The sequence below is a fragment of the Dendrobates tinctorius genome, unplaced genomic scaffold (genome assembly GCF_039654945.1).
Source record: "Dendrobates tinctorius isolate UK_male_01 unplaced genomic scaffold, ASM3965494v1 ptg000046l, whole genome shotgun sequence".
Lineage (NCBI taxonomy): Eukaryota > Metazoa > Chordata > Amphibia > Anura > Dendrobatidae > Dendrobates > Dendrobates tinctorius.
In genome coordinates this window covers 39860300-39874717 of record NW_027361714.1, presented here as the reverse complement: position 1 = coordinate 39874717, position 14418 = coordinate 39860300, and the positions used below count along the sequence as shown (strand labels likewise).

Genomic DNA, 14418 nt, shown 5'->3' with positions numbered 1-14418 from the left:
CACCTGTCTTGCTGCCCCCACAGACCAGTCATCTGTGATGCTTATTTTCATCTTCTCTGATCACCCCCATCCTCTTTGGCCAATTTTACTTTATGACATGTCTTCTGACACCAAGGAGGCCTCCGATGATACTGCACACTGAATATATCTCGAGTAAAGCAAATAGTAATGTTGTGATGTTACAACATGACACACAGTGACATCAGAGACCTAGTCAATCCGTAAGACCCAATATAGCGAAAAACAAGCCAAAGAGTATGAGGCTATGTGCCCACGTAGCGATTTTTAAGCATTTTTGCCGCGATGTTCGGCGCGAAAGCGCAGCGAAAACTTTTAAAAATCGTGTACAGAACGCACCCCATGCATTCCTATGGCATTCCGCACATGCTGTGCTAATGCTGCGCTTTTTTCTGAGGCGGAATCGCATCGCGGAAAAAATCGCAGCATGCTCATTCTTTTGTGTGGAATCGCAAAGAATTGCCGCGATTCCGCACCCATAGGAATGCATGAGAACCGCTTACTTCCCGCATGTGGCTATGCCCACCATGCGGGAAGTTAAGCGTCTCATGTGCGGTTGGTACCCACGGTGTGGAGGAGAGGAGACTGTCCTCCAGGCCCTGGGTACCATACCCCTGTAAAAAAAAGAATAAAAAATAAAAAATCGGGGTATATTTACCTTCCGGCGTCCGGCGCTGCATTCCCGGCCTAAGCGTTCCCAGTAATGCCTTGCGGCAAGGCCCTGTAATGACGTAGTCTCGTGTGACTCTAGCGGTCTCGCGAGATCGCTATAGCAATGCGAGACTACGTCATCACAGGTCTCGCAAGGCATTACTGGGAACGCTGAGGCCCGGGAATGCAGCGCGGGACGCCGGAAGGTAAATATACCCCGATTTTTTTATTTTTTTTAGCATTTTAACATTCTATCTTTACTATTGATGCCGCATAGGCAGCCTCAATAGTAAAAACCTGGTCACACTTGTCAAACACTATGTTTGACGAGTGTGACCAACCTGTCAATCACTTTCCAAGCGATGCTTCAAATCGCTTGGAAAGTGCTTGAATATCGCACGCGACAATCGCGGCAAAATCGCGATCATAATCGCGGTAAAATCGCGGTCAAATCGCGCGGAAAAAAACGCGCGATTTCTGGGAAGGAGTCCGGTTTTTAGTGAGCGTTTTAAAACGCTACGTGGGCCCACAGCCTGAGTGTGAAGTGAAAAGAGGCACAGAGAAATAGATGAACTGCTCCATTTGCAGTGGGACAGTTTAGTGGCTTGAAAGGCGAGCATTGAGGTGAATATTATTCTTTATTTCACATCCTCTCTTTATTGTGGTTTGGGGTCTGGAGAGACTCCAGAGCATAATAAGGAACATCCAATTCACAGTAAACAATTTCAATGCAACGTCAACGCAACTTTAAATTCCTTGTAAAATCCATGTTATTAAGCTACTTCGAATCTTCCAGATTTGAACATCTTTAATCATGTGTAGCTGGCAAAGCAGATGCTATAAGACCCTCCAAAAAGATAAGTCCAGTTGAAGATAGCCACTAGGAGCCTAAAAAATCATGGGAAACAACATGGGAGACCTTTTGAAGACCTAGAAAAAAGTCATACATCTTTCTTGATCTTTTGAGAAAAGGTCCAACGTAAGTTTTGCTAGGAGGCTCCATGGTTACTCGTTATATCCCTGGAGTTGAAGTTTCAAAACCAAAAAGTGTAATTGATAGTATCATTAAGTAAAGAGTATATAATAGGGAAGGTAGTCCTATAAAGACACATGCACATGTTGAGTATTTAGTGAGTTTTTTTTACATCAGAATTTGAAAGCCAAAACCAGGAGTGGAGCAATCAGAGGAATATTATAATAGAAACCCGTCACCACTTCTGCATTTTTCACCCACTCCTGGTTTTGGCTTACACATACTGTTTGAAAATATTGACCAAATACTGAACGTGTGAATGTGGCCTAAGGCTATGTGCACACGGTGCAGATTCTGCTGAGGATCCGCTGCGGATTTGGCTCTGCGGATCCGCAGCAGTTCTGCTGACATGGTACAGTACCATGTCAGCCTATGGATTTTAAAGTCCGCTGTGCCCACGCTGCATTTTCTTCCATGGATTACAATCCGCAGCATGTCAATTGTTTGTGCGGAATCCGCAGCGGTTTCACACCTTTAACATTGTAGAGGTGTGAAACCTCAGGGCTAAACCGCAGGCTAATCCGCAGATAAACCTCAGGTCTTTTGACCTGCGGATTTACCTGCTGATTTTACCAAATCAGCACGGAAAAATTCGCAGCCCAATCCGCAATGTGTGCACATAGCCTAAGTGTTTATAAGCATCTGAATCAGTGTTTGACAGCGGTAGGCACATTGAATGAATGTACTACATTCTGCAGGCAATATAAGCACCAAAAATCTCATTTATAACAATTATGTTCTTGTGATTTGACATTAAAACTGTGCATGGACAGGGATGGATGCCACATCCGTAATGCTCACATTAATTTACGAAATAATAAAATAAATGAATAAAAAAACTCAATGTAGTACAACAAATTGTACTGGGAAATTTCTCAGACAATAACCCCCAATCCAAATTTATCTTATAAATTTAAGCTTATACAAATCAAACAAATATATAATTTGTGAGTCAAACTTTTTTTTGACAAAATTGTAATGTTACAACCACAACATACACCACTGCCATTTATTTCATGTGACATAATCGTTCTACAAAATTGTCACTGCAGGAATATGCAATGTAATATAATCATATTGCTATATAGATTAGACTGTTTGCACATTGAGTTTGGCTGTAATTAATGCCAAAATGTTAAATCATACAAAAATGTATATGGAAAGGGACATAGCACAAACCCCTCTCATACATTACATGATATAGTCACAGGACCAGTATTTTTGCCCCATGTAAATAATCTGTATGACAAACTTTCCTCCACTTACACGGCATACACCCGGGTATATAGGAGTTTACACAATTCTGTCACACTCCATTATCACATGTGAGTATAGCTACTTTAGGTTAGCTGTAGGTTGCATTACCATCATTTGTGAGTATATAATCAATTAAATAATTACAAGAAAGTAACTGATCACATACATGAATATACCTATATTCATCAGCTTCCAGTACTCCGCATACGCGAACACAATTTTGCAACTTTTACAATTTATCTGAAAATTTATTTAGGTTATGAGCATCGCAATATTTCCTAAAATTATGTTTCTACATTTCGCGTTTTTTGGAGGAAATAGAATAGCTTATAATTAATTATATTAAAAAAATATAATTATTATTAGCAATATTTCTTTACGTTACTGATTAAATTCTATTAACAGCAGATAGATATCAGGTATTTGGCACCTACAAATTAGAAAAAATTTGAGAAAATCTCTCACAACCGATCTGAGTTAACCAAAATGTCACATAGGCAGATACTATGATATATGGTAAAAAATAAGTAATTTCTAAATAGACTTCTGTGTCTGTAGAAGCAAATTAACATTAAAAAATAAATTTTCAGAAAAGTATATGCCAATCAAAATAAAGAGCTGTCCGCAAATAGTATCAGGGTATGTTCACCTACATTAATCATGTTTATTTTTCATAAGCTCCTTTCCTTTGCACTTCAACAGTAGTAAAATATTTTACTTCATCGGCAAAACCATGCCCCGAAATCTCTGGGGCAACAGAACCATGCCAATGCTGAAAGGTTTCAAATATCAAACTATGCTATTCTGTCAGGGTCTCTGCGATCAATTAGCACATTTCAATGACATGAAAGGTTACAGTCAGGCTCATTTATATCACATCCCTTGTGACAAAATGTGGTTTCAAGAGAGCAGCGAGCCCCTGAGAACCTGCACAGCGCATACAACTGTCTCTAACAAACTTCCAAAATGTTAATCTTGTTTTAGTTTATTTTACACTTTTTCAGATTTAGAAACCATAACATGAGAAGTGCAGGAACCTCAACCAAGTGCCCTTTAATGCTTTCATTGATGGGTGAGAATAATTATTTAGTCTAAGAGCATGTTCATCTGCATTTTTTCATAAAATTACTGGATTTTGTTTCACAGGGGATGGCAAAAACCAGAAAAAGTAATATATGTAAATATGAAAAGGGACTGATTAGGAAGTGCTGTTAATCTACACCTTCTCCAGTACTAAGGGTAAGTGCACACGTAGTTTTTTGGTTGTGCGGATTTTGTAGAGAAATCCTCAGGTAAATCCGCAGGACAAAATTCCTGCAGTGTATCTGCGGATTAGCCTGCGGTTTTGCCCTGCGGTTTCACATCTCATAATAATAAGGTGTGAAACCGCAGCGGAAATCGCACAAAGAATTGACATGCTGCGGATTGTAACCCGCAGCAAAACCGCGTGGAAAAATCTGCAGCATGTGCACTGCGTTTTTTTTTTTTACATAGGAAATAAAGGTACTGTACAACGCAGCAGAGTCTGCTGCAGACCCGCTGAGCCAAAACCGCTGCGGATCCGCAGCAGAATCCGCACCATGTGCACACACCCTAATAGCGCCCCAAGCAGATAAGTAACGGCAAATAGCAATGGTAGAGACAGCACCATACAATAAACTGTAGAATGTACATTAGTGACTAATAATACACTAAATAAAGTAAAATATAAATATACGTGAAGTTTTAATAAAAAAAATAATGGCTTGGAAATGCTTAGCTGTTTTAATAAAATAAAGGGAATAGGGTTACTTTGTTATATTAATGACTATAGGAGTACCTAAAGGCCCAGAAATAAACAAAATAGAAAACAACAGAGTGGCAAAAAGTTCACCAAATGTTTTTAATTGTATGATTTATTGTATTTATTGGAATATTTTGTATGCTATCAGAAAATTTTAAAATTATTGGAATATTTCGTATCAACCGGGCAAACCAGATCTTGTACATGACTACGGACGTATCTGTAACATTTCTGTAGATGCGAAGAAAGCAGTGACTTTAAAATCCCTATATATTCACTTAGAAGCACATTTCTAGGTAACAGCACGTTCAGTATAGACGTGAAATGGCCTCACAAAAACAATTATGGAAGCAGCTAGAACCTGACATATTCGACTTCATTGGGAAAGCCTCCCTGTTTAGTTCTTCATGTTGCAATCTGAAATATTTACAACCAGACAGTGCCTAATTTTAGTTTTTAAGTGCTTTACCAGTTCTATGAAATACGATCAGCAGCTGCAACACAGAAGTATGCTGAATGCATCACAGCTATTCAGGCATCATGCAGAATGAGACAATCTCTCTCTGACGAACAGGCCATTCGGATCCTTAACATGAACCTTGAACATTTACTGACACTTACATTTTATAGATTATTATTACATTGGTGTTTACACTATATAATATTTTACATGTTCACGGGCCAGAATATGCATATTATTATTATTATTATTATTATTATTATGTTCCCTGTCCCATAGTAGTAAGATAACATGGTGATGGTAGAGAAATATCATTACGCCAATATTAGCTATATTTTAGCTTGTGTTATTTGTAACATGTATTGTAGATCTACACACAATAGTTCACCTAAATAGAAAATAATTGCATAAAATGTGATCAAAACACATAGCATGTATAAAAAGAACTTGTGTAGAACGCTATGTGAGATACTAAAGAAGTAAACTACACTTTAGTACAGGAATTGTTTGGAGTAATGCCAAAATATTACTACAATGAAAAAAGGAGAGGCACCACCATTGTTTAGTATAATAATTAATAGTTTTGTATAAAAATAAAAAAGTCAACACAAAAATACCTAATTTCACACTTACACAACTACCATATATATTTTGTATATAAAGGCCAAGAACTCCAAAAAAGCATAAACGTAAGCAATTTGATTCACCCGTTTAACTAGTAGCTTAAATAGCACATTAATGTAACTGTCTATTATCATGAATAAATATGTTTCCTACTTCCATTAAAGGCCATATTTCTGTCTGTGGCGTATATTAACGCTGCATGAATAACTTTACTGTTCAGTTTTATTTATGATAGTTCACGTTTATTCACGATATTGGAGATTAATGGTGTTATATTAATGTTTTTTAATGTATTGTTTGTATTATTCATTTCTGTTTCTGTTAATATTTTGTAGTTACGTGTACTGTAACTAGATAAAGAAATCGCATACATATTCTAAACTATTCTGAACGGCATCTCTTAAAAAGTGTAGGGAAATAATGTATCCATAAATTGTACAAAAATCTAAAAAAAACTCCATATGTGTATTCTCATGGTATTTGATAAAAAAGTGTTTATCTTTTAGGTGAAAGTACAATGATGTGAACAAGCAGAAGTGTTAAGCATTTAGGGCCAATGTGTGAAATTCAAGCTAAAGCATTATTCCTAGGGTATCAAGTTTTCGAAGTGCTGAGAAATACGGCCAGATCGGCAAACATATGGCCGAAAGCCCATTTGGTTTGAAAACAGAGAATCTTGTTGCCTTCATACTGATCTAATGAAAACAGATACACACACAGTCTCCACGTGGAACTGTCTTCTTACCAAAACACAAGAGCTAGGAGCAATGCTTCGTGTCTCTATCAAGGAAGAGATATGCATAAATATGTGACTTCAGATTTTGTATTAGTTAGCCTGATGAAGAGACCTGAGTAGTCTCGAAAGCTTGCAATGTGTTACCATCTTTTCAGTTAGCCATTAAAAGGTATCAACTACTGAGGACTCTCAATCCTGAATATTTTTCTATCAAGGAAGAGGAAGCCTCAGAAATGTAGGGAAGAATCCATAGGGAAACAGTAAAAGGGCTATAATATGTGTATGTGTATACACACATATATATAATCTGATACATTTCTAATAGATAGATAGATAGAAAGATGTATGTATAGATATATATATATATTTATATATATCTATATATGCATATATATATAATAAATTATATAATATAAATATATATAAACTGTATGTATATATATATATATATACATACTGTATATATATATATATATATATGTGCATATTGTATGGTAACGTGTACTTCTGTTAACAACATTGGACATAATGTAACAGATAGACATTAGGTTTTGAAGTGTCATTAATAGAAGTCCATGTAAATATAGGAAATAAACATATGTACATTATATATACTGTATATAATATATATAATTGCTTTTCCTGCAATATTTTTTAAAATTTTAATATCAAAATACTTTTATAATGGAAGTGTAATAAAATAGTAACACATTTTAGTTTAGAATGAGAATTATAAATGCATAAAATGAAACAGAACTTAAGCTAAAATTAAATCTACAGATTTCTAAAGCTATGAGTGATAAGTGTAAAAGTTGCTCTGAAATTCCATTAACCATAATAATATCTTTGACATCTTCCTTTATTAAACTGCGCAAAGGGGTAATAAAGCAGAATAGTACAGTGAGAAACACAATGCTGTGACTTAAAAAGAAAAAAAAAGCACACGAGGAAGAGATGACCCCAAACAAACAGGACACCTCCCCCTAAAACTTTTCCTTCTTGACATTAGGAGGCTCCTTCCCAGACTTCTGTCACTGATTGATCCCTTAACCCACACACCACCCATAACTGGTGATCTGATAGCAACCACCACATTTTCTAGTTTTGTTTTGCTGGAAGAGAGCTGGAGTGGGATAGAATAACTCACCTTCTGTTACAATCCTGCTACCTTATCCTTGCTCCTCCTGACAGTTACTAGAGGTGGCTTCTTGAAGTTCAAGTCCCCACTACTGAGACTGACTGTCCCCTGCACAACAGTTTCAGATCACATAAGCAATCAGAAGAGCAGCAGCTCCAGTATTACTCCAGCAGTATTCACTTCAAGAAGATTGCAGAGCATAGAGTTATCAGAAGGAAAGAGACAACTGAGAGCTCAAGGGTCTGGGCAGTTAGAATCCCATGTGTAATGCTGCTCAGCATAGAGGCGCTTCTGCTGGTGTTGAGGACTCTGAGCTCATGTTGGTCTTCAGAGAAGCTAGCTGCCGGTTGTCATTGGCTCCTTTGCTGTGTGTAGCATGTGTTTAAGTAGAGTAGTTCCTTCTGGTCAGGTTTACACTGGTGTTTTTTCTTCCCACACAGAGTCTGAGTGCAGCACACAGAGTCCAAGTCCTCAGGAATTCTCTCGCCCTCCTTCCCCCTTTCTGCTTCTTTTTCTACTGATAGTCTCTCACATTACCAGCCTGTGACAGTGCACAGCTCTCTGCCCTGTTCTTTACACTGCTATATGTTCTTGTGTGCTCACATCTGCAGCCGTGCCATAGAAATAAGTCATTTTATCTACATACGTTATTGTAGAACATTTACCTTTCTTTCCTCTCCACTAGATGCCAGTGCATAAATGGAAATAAAATTCAGGCTAATGCGCATTATACTATGCTATTCCTTCAAGAAACCTCACTGTGAATGTTAGGAAAAAGTTTAACAATTGTATAAAACAGCTGAAAATTAATTACTTGTAAGGACACCTAGAACTATTGAAAGCTAAATGTGGCCTTCACCGGGGCTTAGATGAAATGCTCCTATAACGTTACAAATATAGATATTCACAACAAGAGACAATTCAAAACAACCATGCATACAATATGGAAAACAATGAATGTGCAGTTTTATTAATTGGTTAATTAAGTAACAATTAAAAATGAGCATAAACAATCAATATGTAATATATAGTCACATGATTTATCTAATACACATAAAATAGGTGACATGACCTATAACAAACCCTCTGATAAAATGGAAAGGATATCATTTAGCTGTTAAAACTATTGTGCAAATATTGGACTGGCCTTGATGACTGAACCTGTGACCAAATAGCAAAGACTGATATATAGATCTGAGATCCACTCATGTGACTAGGTCTCACCATTTAGGAAGTCAATTGTGACATCATTGGGGTGGTAGATAAATTGGAGAGTCACCCACCGTAATGGTCACATGGAAGTGATATTCTTATTGGAGAGTCACTAGCCCGTAATGGTCACATGGAAGTGATGTTCTTTTTGGAGAGTCACTAGCCCGTAATGGTCACATGGAAGTGATGATCTTATTGGAAAGTCACTAGCCTGTAATGGTCACATGGAAGTGATGTTCTTATTGGGGAGTCACTAGCCCGTAATGGTCACATGGAAATCATGTTCTTATTGGAGAGTCACTAGCCCTCTTATTGGAGAGTCACCAGCCCGTAATGGTCCCATTGAAGTGATGTTCTTATTGGAGAGTCACCAGCCCGTAATGGTCACATTGAAGTGATGTTCTTATTGGAGAGTCACTAGCCCGTAATGGTCACATGGAAGTGATGCTCTTATTGGAGACTCACTAGCCCATAATGGTCACATGAAATTGATGATCTTATTGGAGAGTCACCAGCCCGTAATGGTCACATGGAAGTGATGTTCTTATTGGAGAGCCACTAGCCCGTAATGGTCACATGGAAGTGATGCTCTTATTGGAGACTCACTAGCCCATAATGGTCACATGAAATTGATGATCTTATTGGAGAGTCACCAGCCCGTAATGGTCACATGGAAGTGATGTTCTTATTGGAGATTCACTAGCCCTAAGTGTCAGGTAGTCAAATGGGAGTATTGTTTGAGTTTGTATCACATTAGTACAACTAGAATTTATGCAAAACTCTTCTAATTCTCAAATTTAATTTTTATTTTTTTGTTTTTATGGTTTAAACTATTTACCCTAATTATTCATAATAAAAAAAATAATATATTTAGAAACAGGCTTTATGTGGATATTTATGAAAACTTGTAAAATACAATTCAATTTATCTTCTTGATCATCTACTGAATTTGCAAAATGTGGGTCTATCTCTTGACATATACTGCAAAGTTGAGTAGTTAAACACGTTGGTCTCTCTAATTCCATATTTTAGACTTGTACTCCATCCATTGGCTAATATTTTATTAAGAATCCTCTGTAAACAGTATTACAATGTACATTATTATGGCTTCCACAATTACTTTTTACTTGAGCTGCTAATTAAGATAACATAGTCATCGTGGATGCGGACATTCTTTGTGGAAGCCCCTAGTACAGCATCAGTCCTACTTGAAATGACTACTTATGGAATAACGATGGATTGCAATCATAAGTATGGAAAATGAAGATATAACACATTTTATATTTAGTGTCCCTGTAAATACATACACTTTAAAGGCCCATACATACAGCCAAGCAATCCATTAGTCAAGGAATCCATTAGTCACTTAGTGGCTCTTGAATGCTGTTGCGTTATAACACAATTACATCCATATGGTAACTTATCCTACAATTAGCATTTAAAGTTACTGCCGTCAGAGCAGAGAATACATACAAGTCATAACCAGAGTTACTTAATGCAGCTATGGCTACTACCACAGTACATTACTTAAAGGCATTAAAAAACTCATTAACTTTTGTTAGCGCTGGACATGCACATTTATTTTAATTAAAATGTACTTTAGTGCATTATGGGCCAAGCAATTTATCCTTAGACATGTCTATAGAGCTGTGTGTAAAATGTAGAAGTAGTGAGCTTTCAAATAATGAAGCGGAAATATTTGTAAGCATCAAAATGGCAATTGTTTCCATGTGAGGACAAGCACAATTCTCCACAAGTAAATATAATATCATATTTTTTGCCTGTCCATTGTTTTAAAGGGAATCTACAGTGATATTTATCTAGGTTTATTGCCAAGTACTAGAATTTTGAGGGAACTCTCTGCTTCTAATGATACACGTATTCAAAAATATGTTCATTGATGAGGTGTCAATTGGCAAGCCATTAGCTCTAAAATCCTTAATAATACTGTTTTTTTACTTCAATAAAACATATTACACATAAAATAGAATATCTCTTGAATATGAAGTGTTCCATGCTCTGACTGGTAAAAACCAAGTTTTTCTCTCTCTGCCCAACTGATAAAGAAATCCAAAAAGAAGACCATAAATAGTGGATGTCAACTTCCAAAAAGTAACTAAATATACCCAAAAAGAGGAAGTGCCAGACAATCTAAAATACTAGAAATTTATTGGTCACAAGATATATAAATAAAGATTATTATTATATACAGAACAAGGCACAGTGTACTCCTTGCCACTATCAATTTAGATCAAGTGAACCAGGTAAATAAGACAGCGGAAACACTATATTAGTAAAAAAACAGAAGTACATAACCACTAAATGTAAAACAATATATCCATATGGGTATGAAGCAGTGGAATAAGACTTGTATATATGACATAATAAAGTAAACCTATAAGCCCAGGGAATATCCCACTGTATAATGCCAAAGTGATGCAAAGTGCAAGCAAGGGCCAGTATTAATAAATTAACCACAAGGTTGCCAGCAATATGATAAAATGTATGCCTGGTGATAATGGCGAGGAGAGAGGAACCCCGACGCGCATTTCGCTAATGTCACTTCTTCCAAGGTTTACTTTATTATGGCTTTTCACTGCAGCACAGCGCACTTTATACTACACTATGAATCATGACATTTAATATTCCAGCACAGTGCTCTTTATATGGCATTCTATGAATTTTTTATTATTTGTCATATATACCAGTCTTATTCCACTGCTTCATACCCACATGGATATATTGTTTTACATTTAGTGGTTATATACTTCTGGTTTTTTACTAATATAGTGTTTCTGCTGTCTTATTTACCTGGTTCATTTGATCTAAATTGATAGTCACAAGAAGTACACTGTGCCTTGTTCTGTATATCTTTTTGCATCTGATTTATTTTAATTGTGACCAATAAATTTCTGGTATTTAGTCCAACTGATAAAGAGCAGTTCATAATAAAGGAATTCTGTGCGTTACTCTATCAGACCAGTGCTTTGTTGAGTCACTTCTCCGCCATATTGCCAGTAAATCCCCCAAAAAAGTATCCAACGCACTCAGAAATTTCTCAAGAAGCTCCTTTATTGTTTACAACATTGAAAACCTAAAAGCGACAGTGGTTTGGCCACAAATGGCCTTTTACAAGCCACAAATTGGAAATTTATGACTTGTAAAAGGCCATGTGTGGCTCAAATATTGCAGATTATAAGTTACAGTGCCTTTCGAAAGTATTTGGATCCCTGGAACTTTTCAACCTTTTCCCACATATCATGCTTCTAACATAAAGATACTGTCAGGAACACCGCACTGCACTTGCTCACTGAGCCAGTGCGCGTGTCCTGAGTAAAGCTAACTGTGTTCAAAGATACCTGTGGAGCGGGCAGCAGCTGAGTAGGTGCGTACTTCAGAACAGCAGGACCTGGAGCACGTGACTGCTGGGGGCGTGACCTAAACTCCAGAGAGCTAGGAGCTGCAAGAGAACTCCTAGCAGGGTAACTGCGAGACAAAGTTACCAAGGGGCATAGACAGGGAGGATAGTCAGGATGTAGCCAATGAGTCATACACAGAGATAGCTGCAAGGTACAAGAGGGACGAGCAGAGAGTAGTCAGATCAAAGGCAATGAGTCATACACAGGGAGGGTAGCGAAGTACAGAATCAACAGGCAACTCACAACGGGGGAACAGAACTGGGTCAGAACCATATAAACAAGCTATAACAACGAACAGGCACAGGCACACAGAGGTCACCACACTCGGCCAAAGGCAAAAGTATAACTGACATGGATTAGAGCTTCCCAGGGGTTTAAGAAGCTCTCCCAGAACCAAAACGAGGCCACAATCATAAACCCCAAGTGTGCAGGTCAAAACCTGCACTGAGCTCCAGACATTAACCCCTGACGTGCAGCTCAAAAACCTGCACTGGGATCATGACAGTACCCCCCTCTCAACGGGGGGCCTCTGGACCCCCAGGTTTCCCCGGGTACTTGGCATGGAAATCCCGAACCAGGCGATCTGCATCTACAGAGCGAGCAGGGACCCATGAGCACTCCTCTGGTCCATATCCCTTCCAGTGGACCAGGTACTGCAAAGAGTGGCGCACGCGCCGAGAGTCCACAATATGTCCTACCTCATACTCCAACTGACCCTCCACAATCTCCACAGAGATTTTTGGAACACATTGGATATTTTCAAGGAGGCGGGGAGACGCAACCTATATGCCACTGGGTTGGCTATCTCCATAATCTCGTACGGACCAATGAACTTTGGTACCAATTTAGCTGATGTACCTTCAAGTTGATGTTACGTGTGGAAAGCCAAGCCTTCTCTCCCACCTGAAACATGTCTCCCAAGGCTCTCTTTTTGTCAGCAAAATATTTGTACCTCCCCTGGACCTGAGAGATATTACGCTGGACTTCAGCCCAGAGGTTTTTTAACCGTTGAACGGACCCCTCTACCCCTGGACAACCGGAATCCACCTGTGAAAACTCACCAAAATGTGGATTGAACCCATAGTTAATCAGGAATGGGGACATGTTGGTGGACTGACTCACCCGGTTGTAAAGAGCGAATTCCGTCAACGGTAACGTATCATACCAATCCTCCTGTCTGGCGGAGGACAGACACCTAAGAATTTGTTCCAGGGATTGATTGGTGCGTTCTGTCTGACCATTACTCTCCGGGTGATATGCAGATGAGAAGGAGAGTGAGATGCCCAATTTCATACAGAACGCCCTCCAAAATTTGGCCACAAACTGCACACCTCTGTCAGACACAACATTCAGGGGTACCCCATGCAATCGGACCACATGCTGCACAAACAACCTTGACAATGTTTCTGCTGAGGGTAATGCTGCCAAGGGAATGAAATGGGCCTGTTTAGAAAACCTATCCACCACCACCCAGATCACGGTATTGCCCCTGGAAGGTGGAAGGCCGATAATAAAATCCATGGAAAGATGAGTCCATGGCCTATCATGAACCGGTAAAGGTATGCGTTCCCCAGCCGGTCGGTTATGCGAGCTTTTGTAATGGGCACACACACCACAAGCAGAAACAAAATTCTTGACATCGGACCTTAGTGAAGGCCACCAAAAACCCCTGGCTACTGCCTCTCTAGTGGCCGTGATACCTGGATGAGCACTCAATCTAGACTCATGAAACTCCTGCAGAAGTCTAGGCCGCAAAAAATCTGGAACAAACATTTTATCCCGTGGCCTGGTTGCCGGATCTAGGGCCTGAGCCCTTAGAACTTCTTGTTCCAACTCAGATGAGACCCCTGCCACTACCACCCCTGGGGGAAGAATGGAGGATGGCTGCTTGGGGGGAGACACCGGGTCAAAACTTCTGGACAGGGCATCCGCTTTAACATTTTTGGACCCCGGTCGAACAGTAATGGAGAATTGAAATCGTGAAAAAAAAAGTGATCAACAGGCTTGACTTGGAGTAAGCCTCTTAGCAGATTGAAGGTATGCCAAATTTTTATGGTCCGTGACAACCGTGATAGGGTGAGCCGCCC

At 38.7% G+C, this 14418-nt stretch overlaps 1 protein-coding gene across 3 annotated transcripts in view; it reads right to left on the bottom strand.

Annotated features, from left to right (window-relative positions):
• Window positions 1–8258, bottom strand: part of EYA4 (EYA transcriptional coactivator and phosphatase 4) — a 619370-nt gene extending 611112 nt beyond the window's left edge. For all 3 annotated transcript variants that reach the window (XM_073575843.1, XM_073575844.1, XM_073575845.1), the window contains exon 1: window positions 7710–8258. The gene's annotated coding sequence lies outside the window, so the exon portion shown is untranslated. The remainder of the gene's footprint in view (window positions 1–7709) is intronic.
• Between the last annotated feature and the right edge of the window lie 6160 nt (window positions 8259–14418).